This window comes from Podarcis gaigeae (assembly GCF_964106915.1).
Source record: "Podarcis gaigeae genome assembly, chromosome: 11".
Taxonomy (NCBI): domain Eukaryota; kingdom Metazoa; phylum Chordata; class Lepidosauria; order Squamata; family Lacertidae; genus Podarcis; species Podarcis gaigeae.
The window spans coordinates 10,124,155-10,141,625 of record NC_139687.1 but is presented as its reverse complement, the minus strand read 5'-3'; positions in this window follow the sequence as shown (position 1 = coordinate 10,141,625).

The following is a 17,471-nucleotide window of genomic DNA, read 5'->3' as shown; positions in this document are numbered from 1 at the left end:
TCCCTTCCATTTATTCCAAGAGTAGGCAAGGTATTTGGACCCTATCTGGTTAATTCTTAGTAGCATTTGTAGCTCTGGTTGCTTGGAAGTGCAAAAACGTAACCACAAAAGACGTTCTTAACATCCACAATCTGTTTGTTCCATTATTTATTTTACAATTCAGGCTCCCTGCCTTGGCATCCTTGGTTGACATACCCTTGCTGATCAATTTTAATATATAAAATGCTCACACAGAATTTTTAGCTAGAGACTAAGTGCTAACTGTGTGTGTTAAATTTGTGTTCCTCTTTTCCACCAAATGGCGATGTTCAGCTTAATTAAAAGCTAAACCCCACTATTCCACTATCTTTAAAACCAGTGTTCCACCAACTCAAGATAAGCTCCTAAATATTAGTGGGGTCTGATCGCTGTAATATTTGTAGCCCTGGCTCATGCTTCTTGCAGATTTCATCCTTATTCCCCATACAATCTATCTTGCCTCTTCTCATCTAACTTTTTTTTATCAAGCACATTTCTAAGCTCTCTAGGGTTCTTTGATTTATATCCTTGTCCTCCTTGGTGTCCACAACATTTCCTAATTTAGTATCATCTACAAATTGAATTATTCTGTTTACTCCTCTTCCAGAGTAGTAATGAAGATGTGGAATAAGAACTGAAAGCAAGCTGGCATCTTGGCTAATCTGTTAATTCCTTCTTTTTGATGTAGTGCCATTTGCTATTATTTATTCAGGATGGGTTTGTACCATTTTTTTCAGCCATTCCCAGTCCATATGCCCATAATTTCTGACAGAAAAGGTACTTACATGTTTTAGGAGTGCTGCCAATTTATAGGAACCAATCAGGCAATTTCTGCTGCCTGTATCTTCTTTATATTGAAACCTTTCATAGGTTTAGGACAGAATTTCAACATTAAGGCCCTGAGTCTTGAACCCCATGCTATGATTGAAACATTGAATTTCATATTTAGTCTTCCATTCATCCCCATTCAAGTGCCAGTAGCATGGAAAAAATGATGACATGATACCATACCATTGTACACAGTTGTGGCATCTCTATCACAAGGTATGCTGCTGGCACCAGCCAATTTATGGATTGTGCAAACACATTTGATAAACTTAATTTGTTACTAGCGACCACAAGTCATAAGGGTAAAGGGACCCCTGACTATTAGGTCCAGTCACAGACAACTCTGGGGTTGCGACACTCATCTCGCTTTATTGGCTGAGGGAGCCGGTGTACAGCTTCCGGGTCAAGTGGCCAGCATGACTAAGCCACTTCTGGCGAACCAGAGCAGTGCACGGAAATGCCGTTTACCTTCCTGCTGGAGCGGTATCTACTTATCTACTTGCACTTTGACGTGCTTTCGAACTGCTAGGTTGGCAGGAGCAGGGACCGGGCAACAGGAACTCACCCCGTTGCGGGGATTCGAACCACCGACCTTCAGATCGGCAAGCCCTAGGCTCTGTGGTTTAACCCACAGCACCACCCGTGTCCCATTAGTCAGTTAAAGGTTGGGATAAATCTAAATTTATACTAAGGAAGCAATGGTTTCACAATGGGTATATTCTTCCTCCACTGTTTCAGGCAGTATGTTTTGGAATACCACTGGGAAGGAATCCCAGGTGAGAAGAGTGCTGTTGTGCTCAGGTTTTCGCTTGTGTGCTTCTCACGGGCATGTGGTTGGTCACTGTAAGAACAGAGAGCTGGATTATATGTTCTGAGCCAGCAGGACCCTTAATTATGTTCTAATGTTGACTAGAGGTATGAACAGCCGCTTAGCTCTTCCAGAGCTGCTTTTTGTGCTCACACCAAAACTTTCATTTACTAAGTTTGCTTACTAACACTCCAAAGAGACAGCAGATGAACAGAAAGGATAATCCGTTTCTGTACTTTGAAGAATCCAGACTAGCGCTCTTGCTGCATTTCCTTCCATTTTGTTCCTTGATGACTCAGTCCATATATATATATATATATATATATATATATATATATATTTAATTAGTTCAATATAAGAAGAACATATAATCAAATACTGTATATTTCTGATTCTTGTCTTCTGTTCCCCAATAACTTACCGGTATCTGCTTTTCTGAATGGGTGTGTGTGTCAGCATTTCTGCCACCTCCACCATTAAAGTTGTCTAAAAGACTTTGTTGTGCTAAGTGCTTCAGGGGTCAGCTTAATTATGGAAATTAAAAGTGTGTCAGTGCTAATTTCATTTCCATTAGCTTGTAAAGTCATATCATTATCATGAATTTAGCTTATAGAAGTTGAATATTCTATAAAATAAAAATTCCAACTGCAGCTGTCAGTCTGCTGTTACGTTTCCGTAGTAGCAACTTGTGTTGTCTTGGAGCTACCATGAAGTGGAAAGCTTGCCAACAGAGCAGATCTTCCAGAAACAAAAGCATAACCAACTAGTGTAATGTGTTCTGCTGCTAATATGATAGGCAGCTATTGATCCAACTTATTGACTTTTCAAATGCTCACAGCAGTCTTGATATACCAAAGTCCTTAGGCAGCCAAGTCTTTGTCCACTGAGACTTTCAGCAAACAGTTCACTCCCCTACTTTGCTTTGCTCTTTGACTCCACATAAAGACACAGCCTTTCCTTGTCTTCTGTGTATGAGGTACTTCAGCAAACCCCTCTATGTACCAAAATGGCTCGAAATGTGACAAAAAAAAAACTGCAGCAGGAAACATAGTGCTCTCCAATGTTCTCTAGTGTTAAAAAACATGCTACAACTACAGTTGTTATCATATGAGACAGGTAACAATGTACCACACCTTTCCTCTTTTTCTGCAGAGGCAGTTTTAGGGTGGCACAACTGGTGTGGTAATCTTAACATTCCAAAGGGCGCCACTGAAATTTGAGAGTCCAAAGGCCTCCACTGTCTCCTGGGGTGGGGAACCTCAGGCCCAGGGACCAAATAATAATAATAATAATAATAATAATAATAATAATAATAATAATAATATATTATTTATACCCCGCCCATCTGGCTGGGTCCCTCCAGCCACTCTGGGAGACTTCCAACAAAACACTAAAATACGACAACCCATCAAACATTAAAAGCTTCCCTAAACAGGGCTGCCTTTAGATGTCTTCTAAAAGTTTGGTAGTTATTTTTCTCTTTGACATCTGGTGGGAGGGCGTTCCACAGGGTGGGCACCACTACCGAGAAGGCCCTCTGCCTGGTTCGCTGTAACTTGGCTTCTCGCAGCGAGGGAACCGCCAGAAGGCCCTTGGCGCTGGACCTCAGTGTCCGGGCTGAACGATGGAGGTGGAGACGCTCCTTCAGGTATTCTGGGCCGAGGCCATTTAGGGCTTTAAAGGTCAGACCAACACTTTGAATTGTGCTCAGAAACGTACTGGGAGCCAGTGTAGGTCTTTCAAGACTGGTGTTATATGGTCTCGGCGGCCGCTCCTAGTCACCAGTCTAGCTGCCGCATTCTGGATTAATTGTGGATTAAATGCAAAACCTCTAGTCCTGGGGACTCTCCCAAGCTCACGCCTCTTCCCTCCGCTGGCCCTGTTACACATCCTTCTTGAGTGCTCTTGCCTGGATGAAACATGAAATGTTTGGCTGTCCTTCCTTGGATGTTTTTGAGGACAGGTTGGATGGTCATCTGCCATGGATGCATTAGCTGAGTTTTCTGCTTTGCAGGTTGTTGGACTAGATAATCCTTGGGGTACCAACTCTAAAATTCTATGAATCTATGAACTACGGTATTATAGCATCTGTTGTTTCACTGGATGGAGAGATTTGGTGAGAGAGTGCAGAAGTCTCTCTCTTTTAACTGTGCACAAGGAAGTGTCACATCCACTGTATGCTATTTACATGCTTTTCTTGCAGCGCATTGCATGTATTTCAGTACACATTGCATGGATGGAAAGCTGCATTGCAACATTCAGAAAAGTGCAAATTTCAAAAAGTGGCTGTGTTGAGGTTCTCAAATTGTTTCAGAAAGTGCAAATTCAGGAGAGTCACCTTTGAATGAGAACTACCGTATTTTTCGCTCTATAACACACACCTGACCATAACACGCACATCGTTTTTAGAGGAGGAAAACAAGGGAAAAAACATTCTGAATGAAACAGTGGATGTATCATTTTTGTGCTTCATGCTGTGGCCACAGACATGTGATCTGATGGTGAATTTGGGCTGACCCAATGCAAAAATCCTGAGAATCCAAGTGCATCCATGGTTTGTAACCACGTTTTTGCACCATTGCAGCCCCAGGCAACAGTGGGTGCGTGACTCTTGGGGGGCAGGCTGTAGCCATGGACATGCTATGTGCTCTGATGGTGAATTTGGGGTGACCCAATGCCAAAATCCTGAGAATTCCTGTGGATCCATGCTTTTTAACCACATTTTTGCACCATTGCAGCCCCAGGCAACAGTGGGTGTGTGATTTTTTTGGTGCAGGCTGTAGCCATGGACATGCTATGTGATCTGATGGTGAATTTGGAGTGACCCAATGCAAAGATCCTGAGGATCCATGCTTTGTAACCACATTTTAAGTGGGGAGCGAAGGAAAAACAAAGAAGGGACATTAGAGGGGTGTGCAGAGAAGCAGCTGGCTAAGAATGCAGGAGAGGGATTTAACGGGAGGGAGGAAAGAAAGGCAAAAGTTTTCCCCCACCCAAGCCAGCCATCTCTCTCTCTCTCTCTCTCTCTCTCTCTCCCCTCTCTCTCTCCCTCCCCCTCCCCCCTCTCTCTCTCCCTTCCCCCCTCTCTCTCCCTCTCCCCCAGCAGCACCGGAGCTTGCCTGGAGGGGAGGGGCTTTCCCTGCTCTTTGTTCCGTTTCAGCAAACACAGCAACGAAACAGAGGAGGGTGGGCAGTAAGACCCTGAGGCAGAATGCAGGAAAGCAGCCGCTTCCTCTTTTCAGGTTTCGCTTCTCCGTGCAGCGTGCAGCCCCGCGATTTGATTTTTGCATGATTTTTCGGCTCCAGGGACCACACATTCGCTCTATAACATGCACAGACATTTCCCCTTCCTTTTTAGAAGAAAAAATCTGTGTGTTATAGAAGGAAAAATACGGTAAGTTGAATTTGTTCCTCATCCTTACCTGCCATTGATTAGCAAGCAGTAAATAAAGACTTCACTTGTCATATGTCAATGGTTCAGTGCTCATTTCTTCTCTTTCCAAAACAGATTTTATCTTGAACAATTGCAAACGCAGTAATAAAGAGTCCACTTGTGATATGCCAGGGGTTAAGTGCTCAGACGCTGTTCCAAGGAGGTTTAACAAACTGAAGGACATTTTCCTCTTTCTATGTTCCTCCCGATGGAAACATGGAGATGGGGACAGATATACCACTGCTTTAAGATGTTTACATACTGTCTTCTCTCGTATATTATTTACTACAAAGCTCAATGACTAAGCGCTTTAGCAACGAAAGGTCAGATTACCGGAACACCATCTGAGCATTGAACCACTGGTAGATCACAAGTGAGTGCTTTATTACTGTGTTTGCAATTGTTAAAGATAACATCTTTTTTGGAAAGAGAAGAAATGAGCACTGATATACAGGGTGAGTCCTTTAAAAGAGGCCCCGTGGATACAGAGTACAAATGTTCCACACGGCCTCTTTTAAAAGACTCACCCTGTATAAAGTGAACTCTTTATTTACTGTGCTTGCTATTGTTTAAGATAAAACCTATTTTTTGGGGGGGGCGGAGTACTTTTGCCATTTTTATGGACGTTTATTGTTTATTTACAGATAGTTGCCTTGGTGATATTTTCCTGTGTTGATTGCAGTAGTCATTGTATCACCACCCTGTTCGTTGTTTTATTGATTAGCACAGCCAGAGTCAATGATGTTTATATATATATATATATATATATATGCAGGTTTTGGTGTCCTCGGGTGTCTTCCCGTGTAAAAGTTGGGGTGTCTAGGCGACGTTTCGACGAGGTCTCACTCGTCATCTTCAGGCTGGTGCTTTCGGCTTCTTGTTACTTGAGTGATTTCTTGAGTGATATCCTGAGTACCACTTAGGTGGGTCATTAGGTGTGGATTAGTTGCTAAAGTCTTTGTGTCTTGACCTCTTGAACTTTGTGAAGAGTTTTCCTGAGAAGATGGCTGTATTGCACTTAGTTGTGCTTTGGCTTGGCTTCGTGTATAGGGGCGAGCTGTGGTTTTGTGGCTTGTGTCAGCCAGATCTGTGTAGGGATTGCAGGGGGGTGCAGCATCCGGAGGTGCCACCATGGATTGGCTACTGGATGGTGTCAGTAATTCATCTGTGGAGAGGGTCTGGGTTTGGGTCTGGTGTGGTTGATTGGTGTTGGCGTTCTGTGTGCCTCTGGATCTGGTGTCAGTTTTTGTGGGGAGGGCTAATTTCCAGATGTCTGGCAAGCGGGATGTGTCGTCACGCTTGTTCATGTTGTGAGGGTGTTTCTCTATCTCGATGGCTTCCATGATTATTCTCTTCCTTATATCAAGGGCACTACAGATAAAATTAGCAAAATCCTCCATAAACACAATATCAAAACAGCCTTTTGCACCAACCAAAAAATAGCCAATATCCTCAGAAACCCCAAGGATAAAATCCAGTTGGAAAACCAAGGGATCTATGAAATACCCTGCAAAGTCTGCCCAGCCACGTACATTGGACAAACAAACAGACGAATAAATGCACGTATCGCAGAACACAAGAATGCCGTCAAAAAAGAAGAAAAAACTTCCTCTCTTTTCCAACACATGAAAGAAACAGGACACGAAATTAATTTTGCAGATTCCAAATTGCTCTTTAACACGGAACATCACCACAAGAGAATAATCATGGAAGCCATCGAGATAGAGAAACACCCTCACAACATGAACAAGCGTGACGACACATCCCGCTTGCCAGACATCTGGAAATTAGCCCTCCCCACAAAAACTGACACCAGATCCAGAGGCACACAGAACGCCAACACCAATCAACCACACCAGACCCAAACCCAGACCCTCTCCACAGATGAATTACTGACACCATCCAGTAGCCAATCCATGGTGGCACCTCCGGATGCTGCACCCCCCTGCAATCCCTACACAGATCTGGCTGACACAAGCCACAAAACCACAGCTCGCCCCTATACACGAAGCCAAGCCAAAGCACAACTAAGTGCAATACAGCCATCTTCTCAGGAAAACTCTTCACAAAGTTCAAGAGGTCAAGACACAAAGACTTTAGCAACTAATCCACACCTAATGACCCACCTAAGTGGTACTCAGGATATCACTCAAGAAATCACTCAAGTAACAAGAAGCCGAAAGCACCAGCCTGAAGATGACGAGTGAGACCTCGTCGAAACGTCGCCTAGACACCCCAACTTTTACACGGGAAGACACCCGAGGACACCAAAACCTGCATTCCTGTACCCGTGAAAATCTACGAAAGCAAATATATATATATATATATATTTGTTGTTGTTTAGTCGTTTAGTCGTGTCCGACTCTTCATGACCCCATGGACCAGAGCACACCAGGCACTCCTGTCTTCCACTGCCTCCCGCAGTTTGGTCAAACTCATGCTGGTAGCTTCGAGAACACTATCCAACCATCTCATCCTCTGTTGTCCCCTTCTCCTTGTGGCCTCAATCTTTCCCAGCATCAGGGTCTTTTCATGAGGTGGCCAAAGTATTGGAGCCTCAGCTTCACGATCTGTCCTTCCAGTGAGCACTCAGGGCTGATTTCCTTCAGAATGGAGAGGTTTGATCTTCTTACAGTCCATGGGACTCTCAAGAGTCTCCTCCAGCAGCCTAATTCAAAAGCGCGCGCACACACACACACAAATATATATATATATATATATATATATGCAGGTTTTGGTGTCCTCGGGTGTCTTCCCGTGTAAAAGTTGGGGTGTCTAGGCGACGTTTCGACGAGGTCTCACTCGTCATCTTCAGGCTGGTGCTTTCGGCTTCTTGTTACTGGAACAGAGCGGGATCTCAATGTTTGAGTTCCTATAAATACTGTAGAGGGGGTGTGGTGTCTAGCCTCCAATGTTCTGGGCAGAGAGGAAGTTCCCAGGCTAGTGTGCCTTTTCTTCTTTTGTTCCTTAATTACTTGAGAGATACCTTGAGTGATTTCTTGAGTGATATCCTGAGTACCACTTAGGTGGGTCATTAGGTGTGGATTAGTTGCTAAAGTCTTTGTGTCTTGACCTCTTGAACTTTGTGAAGAGTTTTCCTGAGAAGATGGCTGTATTGCACTTAGTTGTGCTTTGGCTTGGCTTCGTGTATAGGGGCGAGCTGTGGTTTTGTGGCTTGTGTCAGCCAGATCTGTGTAGGGATTGCAGGGGGGTGCAACACCAACAAACTCCACAAACTAGAGAAACGCCAGAAGCCCGGCCACCCTCCACAGCAACCCATGAAACAAACAGTACATAACATATCAGACAGGATCCTCACCACAACTGAAACCAAAGTACTCTCCAAAGGTTTCAACTTTGCAGTCGCCCCGAGACGCATCCCCACGGAAAACATCATATGCGGAGTCGAAGCTAGCCTAACCAAATTCAACCCAGATGAAGCCAATAAAATCAGACTTGAAGTCACCAACATCCTCTGCTCCAGCAAACCACCCAGAAGCAATTTACACAAAGAAGAACAGAAAGCACTCACCAACCTGAGGAAAGACAACAACATAATCATTCTCCCAGCAGACAAAGGTAATGCCACAGTGGTGATGAACACATCGGACTACCAAGCAAAACTATCAAAGCTACTCCAAGATCCTGCCTACAAACCTATAAAAACAGATCCCACCACCTATCTGGAAAAAACCACCAAATCCAAAATAAAAGCCTCTCCTATCAGTGAAGAAATCCAGCTAAGAATCATCCCCAGAGAAAAATCATCCAGATGCCCCAAACTCTACGGCCTCCCCAAGATACACAAAGAAGGAACACCACTCAGACCAATAGTCAGCTCCATAGGCTCACCTCTACAAAATCTCGCTAAATTTCTCGCCAAGCAACTTCAGCCCTATGCAGAATCCATCTCTTCACACGTACCAAACTCCTTCCAGTTCATAGAAACAATAAAGAAGCAAAACCTACATCCTAATGACCTACTTGTGAGCTTCGATGTTGTATCTCTCTTCACACAAGTGCCCATTAATGAAGCCTTGACAGCTATTCAAAACAAATACAATCCCCCCGAATACATCTTGGACCTGACCAACCACTGCCTAACCAACACGTACTTCATCCACAATGGACAAAGATACAAACAGATAGAAGGAGCACCTATGGGATCACCCCTCTCACCGGTCATCGCAAACCTGTACATGGAACACTTTGAAACCAATCCTTTAGACAAGTCAGAACACAAACCCAAACTTTGGCTCAGATATGTTGACGACACCTTTGTAATTTGGCCACACGGGAAGGAAAAACTGGATAGCTTCCTCACACATCTCAACAACTTACACCCCAAAATACAATTCACTATGGAAATAGAAGCCAACAACCAACTTCCCTTCCTTGACGTCCTAATCTACAAAAAACCTGATGGCTCCCTAGGACACACTATCTACCAGAAAAAAACACACACCAACCGCTACTTACATGCACAATCACACCACCACCCTGCACAAATAAACTCCGTAGCCAAGACTCTCATCTCCAGAACCAAACGCCTGGCTGACAAAGACCACTTGACAACTGAGTTACAGAATCTCTCAAATGTGTTAATTGCCAATGGATACCAGCAAAACAGGATTACGAAGCTAATCCAAAAGGAAACACCCCCCAAAAACCAAGACACAGAAGAAAACAATGGCATGGCCCTCCTTCCTTATATCAAGGGCACTACAGATAAAATTAGCAAAATCCTCCATAAACACAATATCAAAACAGCCTTTTGCACCAACCAAAAAATAGCCAATATCCTCAGAAACCCCAAGGATAAAATCCAGTTGGAAAACCAAGGGATCTATGAAATACCCTGCAAAGTCTGCCCAGCCACGTACATTGGACAAACAAACAGACGAATAAATGCACGTATCGCAGAACACAAGAATGCCGTCAAAAAAGAAGAAAAAACTTCCTCTCTTTTCCAACACATGAAAGAAACAGGACACGAAATTAATTTTGCAGATTCCAAATTGCTCTTTAACACGGAACATCACCACAAGAGAATAATCATGGAAGCCATCGAGATAGAGAAACACCCTCACAACATGAACAAGCGTGACGACACATCCCGCTTGCCAGACATCTGGAAATTAGCCCTCCCCACAAAAACTGACACCAGATCCAGAGGCACACAGAACGCCAACACCAATCAACCACACCAGACCCAAACCCAGACCCTCTCCACAGATGAATTACTGACACCATCCAGTAGCCAATCCATGGTGGCACCTCCGGATGCTGCACCCCCCTGCAATCCCTACACAGATCTGGCTGACACAAGCCACAAAACCACAGCTCGCCCCTATACACGAAGCCAAGCCAAAGCACAACTAAGTGCAATACAGCCATCTTCTCAGGAAAACTCTTCACAAAGTTCAAGAGGTCAAGACACAAAGACTTTAGCAACTAATCCACACCTAATGACCCACCTAAGTGGTACTCAGGATATCACTCAAGAAATCACTCAAGGTATCTCTCAAGTAATTAAGGAACAAAAGAAGAAAAGGCACACTAGCCTGGGAACTTCCTCTCTGCCCAGAACATTGGAGGCTAGACACCACACCCCCTCTACAGTATTTATAGGAACTCAAACATTGAGATCCCGCTCTGTTCCAGTAACAAGAAGCCGAAAGCACCAGCCTGAAGATGACGAGTGAGACCTCGTCGAAACGTCGCCTAGACACCCCAACTTTTACACGGGAAGACACCCGAGGACACCAAAACCTGCATATATATATATATATATATACATACACACACAAACACACAAACACACACACACACACAATGTATATACAATTCTTGGAATACTTTACACGTGCCCTTCTCTGGTGCTGGAAGCGAAATTCTGCCAGTAGCATGTTTTTGATGAGTGAAAGGGGCATGATTGAGACGTTTTGCTTTTACATAAAACCATCTGGTAAGGGAGATGGGGAGTATAGTCCCATTTTCACCCAATACACCCCAAAGATGATAAATGGGTTATACAAGGGTATGTCTGTCAGGAAAAAAACACCTTTTTAGAATAGCCAAAAGTAGCCTTTTCTTCTTCTCTTAGTTGTTGAGATAAATGGCCATTTTCTCACCAACACTTTCATTATCCTTGCAAGCCCATGATTATTTCTCTTCTTGTAAATGTAACTTAACCAGGGGGCAGGGGATATGTTAATCCTACTAGCATGTATTTATTGTAATATTTGCTTTTCTTCTTCAAGTTAGCCCCAAAATCTCCTAATGCAGTATATAAGAGTGGTGGTTTCAGAAGCACACCTTTTCAGAATAGCAAGAAGTGCTTTTCTTTTCTTTTCTTTTCTTTTCTTTTCTTTTCTTTTCTTTTCTTTTCTTTTCTTTTCTTTTCTTTTCTTTTCTTACTTGTTAAGGGAAATGTCATTTCTCAACAACACTGCTATTAGCCTTGTAATTCCCACACTTACTTCTGGTCTGGTAAATGTAGCTTGATTGGGAGGGATGGTGGGAAGTATGTTAAAACAGTATGCATTTATCATAGTACATTCTTTTCTTTACTTTTCAAGTCGGTTATAATAGATGGGCTTCATCAAGTACTTAAAACCTAATATGTTCAGCAGAATACTCTTGATTACATAAAGAGCCTTAAAAATAAAAAAGAATCGTCTTAAAATTATTAGGAAGTGTGGCCTGAAAAATATTCATCTCTCAAGCAAAAAGTTAAGATAATGTCAAACATTTTGTGAGCTCCATGAGACTGCCTCATCTTACCTGGCCCCATGGTTTGTTTAGGTAGAACAGGACAGCACCTTCATGACCAATGTGTATTATTTTACATTTTCTTACACTGAATCTCAATTGCCATTTTAATACCCATTTACCCAGTTTGGAGACATCATTCCGGAGCTCTTTATAATCCCTTTTCTGTTCCTACCACCCTGAACAATTTGGAATTATCACCAGCCTTTGGCTGGTCATTTATGAAGAAGTCAAGAAAGCAGAGGTACTGATCCTTGGGTAAAATCACAGCGCTTACATAACTTGTCTCCAAGACTGCCCATTTATTCTTACTTTTTCCTTCCTGTTCTTCAGTTTTGGATCTGGCCCCTATTGGAAAGATTGTTTTTTGGGCAAATCCCCCCCCCCTAAATTTGGTGATCCTGCAAAAACAAAACAAAAACAGCTCAATAACTCCCCCCCCCCAAAAAAAAGAACTTTTGTGTCCGGATTTTCACCTATGGCAGGTAGGCAGAACTAAGTAAAAAAAAACAACCCTCATGTTCCTCTCCCATATAGTTGTTGTGTACTTTTGCTGGGAACTGCCTTTCTTTTGGAAAAGGCATAAGGAGCCACCTTACCACTCAATGTATATGATTCCCCAAATACACAGTATCCAACCTCCAATGTCTAGGACCCCTCAATACATGCAGAAATACTATACTCCGCTTCTGAACGAAGAAATGAACTCCTGTTCTGGCCGAACTCCATGCATACCTCAAAGTTTTTGTATGATACCAGAGCAGTTGGATTTGGGCCACGAAGATTAAAAGGAGATTTGCTACCAACTTTTGCAGGATATAGACGACATCCAGTGTGTTAAGAGGGAGAGAGGAAAACCTGAAAGAAAAGAGTCTTCCGTCTAATCTAGTTTTTAGGTTTCTTGTGAAAAGGGGATTTTTATGAACTTGATGTAAGTAAATGAAAAGGGTAAGTGGTCATTATCATGAAGTTTTGATAATAGACATTCAATGCATCATTTTCAGGCTCAATGACCTTTCATAAGTTCCATTTCACATCATTTACGCAGTCTTCTGGAGGCTCTCTGAAGATTTATTTCTTTTTTTAAAAAAAATGTCTCCTGCAGCCTGAAGCCGTGAGATTCTACAATACCAGTTGCATTTCTCTTGTCCTATGTAATGGGCCTTGAAATTAAAACATACATACATTTTACAGTATAATAAACAATTCAGTCTCCAGACATTAATGCTCACAGTTTAAAACTCATCATCGAGCAAAACTTGATGAAAAGTGATTTCTGTGTACACAGAAGATTATTCATAGGTGCAAATGTGTGACATTTATGAGCCTTAAGGAATTTTTGGATACTATTTGAAAGGGGTTAATGAAATATTTTTAAGCATCTAGTTACATATCCCATACATTTACAGTATAACTGTAACTTTATGAGGCTAGCAAAGTCATTCCCTAGCAATGACCCATTTATGTCTCTGGACATAAATATGTCAAGTAGTCACCCAAATATCTGATGGCACAGAATCATTCCAAATTAGTTTGCTTTACTGAAGTAACATGATCTGCATTAGCCAATGTGATCAGATTAGCCTCTTGCAGAGGTTAAACAGAAGCAAAATGAATATTTGTGGGGTGGAGTTTGGAGTAAAATCATCAGTTCAAAATAAACTTGCCATGCTCTCTCATTTTCCCCAGGGAAGGTCAGTCGGTATTTTGCTTCATATTAAACATCTTCCAGGCAATCTCCTTTGCTCCATGCAATGCTGCTAAACCACACATGTCCCTTGTGAATTACCATAACACAAATCTTGGAAAACAGAGAATTGTAGAGTTGGAAGGGATCACGAGACCTGTCTAGACGATCAGGTGACAACAAAAACTGCAAGGTTTTTAGCAGGGCCAAGAGCCTTGGTGGTTTAGACCACAGCTCCACCCATTTCCCAGATCAACAAGCACACAATCACTGATAGGTCCACCCGCCATTGTGAGGCTCAAAGCAATGAAGGTGATGCCTCCCCAGCTGTTGCCATTGGCTGTGGGTTTCTTGTGATGTCACAAAAGCACTTGGCAACTGAGTGGATATAAAGGTAGGCCAAGGGGAAAGCCCTTTTTTATTTCCAGCAGGACACACCTGGCAATGGATGTGGCATTCAGCACTGCCCAGGTTTCTTCCACTTGGAGAAGGCAAACTTGTGAACGGAAGGAGGCAATCCTCTGGCAGTGGGATGCTAGGGAGCGATAATAAGGCAAGTTTGCTTGCTTGAAGGCAGCTGGTATCTGTGGTTGGAAGCTGGCGGACATCTCATGATGGACCTAAAAGTAGGTTCTGGCACAAGAAGAAGAAGAAGAAGAATTTGGATTTGATATCCCGCTTTATCACTACCCGAAGGAGTCTCAAAGCGGCTAACATTCTCCTTTCCCTTCCTCCCCCACAACAAACACTCTGTGAGGTGAGTGGGGCTGAGAGACTTCAAAGAAGTGTGACTGGCCCAAGGTCACCCAGCAGCTGCAGGTGGAAGAGCAGAGACGCGAACCCAGTTCCCCAGATTACGAGTCTATCGCTCTTAACCACTGCACCACACTGGCTCTCAATGGGTCACCACGACGAAAATCAGAGCAAGTTCCGTTAGAAATACTGAAATACTAAATCAGATGGATAGCAATGCGTAAGAGAAAAAAAGTAGAAAGTTGGTTTAAAAGTATGTGAAAGAAATAGAAGTGGAAAGAAATTGCAATTGAGTAGATTGGAAGTCTAACACAAAGGTGGGGTGAGGGGTGAGGGACGGTGGTGGGAAAAGGAAATATGTGTGGGATTGAGTGTGGGTATGTATGAATATTTTTAAGGACTGTATGAAATGTATGTTTGTTTGTATATTTGTAATATGTATGTATTAATGTTGAATTATTTTAATAAATTTTTTTTTTAAAAAAAAGGAAACGCCAGTTACCTTCCCTTTGCAGTGGTACCTATTTATCTACTTACACTGGTGTGCTTTCAAACTACTAGGTTGGTAGGAGGTGGGACAGAGCAACAGGAGCTCACCCCTTTGTGGGGATTCAAACCACCAACCTTCTGATTGGGAAGCCCAAAAGGCTCAGTGGTTTAGACCACAGCGCCACCTGCTTCCTGAATAAACAAGCACACAATCCCTGATAGGTCCACCCACCATTGTGAGGCTCAAGGCGATGAAGATGATGCCTCCCCAGCTGTTTCCATTGGCTGTGGGTTTCTTGTGATGTCACAAAAGCACTTGGCAACTGAGGGGATATAAAGGCAGACCAAGGGGAAAGCCCTTTTCTGTTTCCAGCAACATATACCTGGCAATGTGTTTGGAGTAGCATCATGCTGACAAACCCATATCTGCAGAGTGCATATACATGTTTAAATACAAATGCATAGCACAGGGAGCCATTACCATGGTACTTCACCCCAACACCCCTATCAAATATTCACCAGGAGCCAGGGGCGTAGGAAGGGGGGCGGGGGGGCGGGTCACCCCAGGTTCCATCATAGAGGGGGTGTGTGACAAATTATCAAGGAACAATTACTGCCCTACTAGGGCGGTTCATAAAGGACTTTTTTTTTGAAAATGCCTGCTCCAAAGGTCTTATCTCACCACACTAGGGATTATATAGCTGTATTTGAAATTTCATGCATATCAGTTAATATCTTGACCCACCTCCACGAAAATAGCTGTTTACTTGGCTGTTTTCCTATGTCGTGCAGGCTGAAATTTCAATTCAGTGGAGCACTTACTGTTCCCAACCCTAACCCTGCTGAAAGCCATCTAATTAGACTTTGAATTTCACATGTTTTTAGCAGGTAATTTAATTATTGTTTGATTTTATACCAATGTTATGTATCTGATGTTAGCTGCCCTGAGCCAGACTTCAGCCGGGGAGGGTGGGATATAAATAAAAGATTATTATTATTATTATTATTATTATTATTATTATTATTATTATTCCTTTGTAAGAAAAAATGAAATACAGTGGTGCCCTGCAAGACGAATGCCTCGCAAGACGAAAAACCCGCTAAACGAAAGGGTTTTCCATTTTGGAGGTGCTTCGCAAGACGAATTTCCCTATGGGCTTGCTTCGCAAGACGAAAATGTCTTGCGAGTTTTTCCGACTTTTCCCCCCTTCCCCCCTTTTTCTAAGCCACTAAGCCACTTATCCGCTTATCCGCTAAGCTGCTAAGCCGCTAATGGGCTTGCTTCGCAAGACGAAAAAACCGCTAGACGAAGAGACTCGTGGAACGGATTCTTTTCGTCTTGCGAGGCACCACTGTAATGTAAAACCATTTTTGCAGGCAAAAAATAAAAATGAAAATCAGTGGGGGGGTGACAAGAATTTTTCCGCACCAGGTACCACCTGACCTTCCTAGGCCTCTGCCAAGAGCTAGCCCATATTGGACGCTACTTCAGAAACCAAAGTCAAGGTTTAAAAATGTCTCGTAATGAATGAAAAATTTAGCTGAATGGGCCCCATTTGTTTCAGTTCTACTTTGACACAAAATAGATGCCACAAAAAAGAACAGGTATAAAATGCTGTTTAAAAAACAAGCACAAAAACTTCCTCAACTGCATCCTATTTAAGAATAAGACAGAAAATCTTAAAATTTGTCTATCCCCAGGGATGAATTGTGCTACACAGCTGGGGGAATATGCAGCCCAGTTTGACTCTTGAACAAAACTATGGGAACATACTATGTATGATTTGCCATACATATAAACTAGAATTTTATTTAGCTAGTTTTTGACTTTCCTGAAAAGGCATTTTCTACAGCGTTTTGTCTTTTGTCTGCTTATTCTGCATAGCAATTAGTGTGTGATACATCCCGTGTTCACTTCACAGATTACTCCAAAAGATGAATTACCTCCCCTTTAATTGTGTCCCTGACTGTTTCCTACTGCTTATGGTATCCCAGACTTCTGCACAAAACAAGCATTCTGCTCCTAATTTCTCTATGACAGATTATGCAGAGGATGTTTGGCACTGACAATTACCTGCTGGGATTAACCAGTCCTGCCCTCAAAGTCTTTGTTTTTTCTGGAAGATCATAAGAATTAATAACAAATAACAATGAAACAAAGTTTGTGCAAGACAGAAATATATTCCCCAGCTGGAAACCATTAGTTTTATGGCATATGTTATTTTTGTTTAGCAGTCGAAGCAAAAAACCTCAATCTTATCTTTTAAATAGTGATAGTAGGCTGCAATATGCTTTTTTATTCTTACCTGCCTACTTCCAACTTCTGGGAAATATTTGCAAATGCTTGTTTATCTCTATATGTTTCTTGACTAAGGCTGATGGCATAACTAGTGTATTAGAAGACATCTGAAGGCAGCCCTGTTTAGGAAGTTTTTAATGTTTGAAGTTTTGTTCTGTTTTTGGTCCTCTGTTGCGAGCCGCTCATAGTGACTGGGGAGGCCCAGTCAGATGGGCGGGGTATAAGTAATAAAATTATTTATAGGAAGGAAGGAAGGAAGGAAGGAAGGAAGGAAGGCATGGTGAAGAACAGAGTTTTCGTCATCGGGACCACAGCACCTGGAATGGATGTTTGACATTTCCCTCCTCAAACATAATCACTTGGAAATCAACCCCAGGTGAAC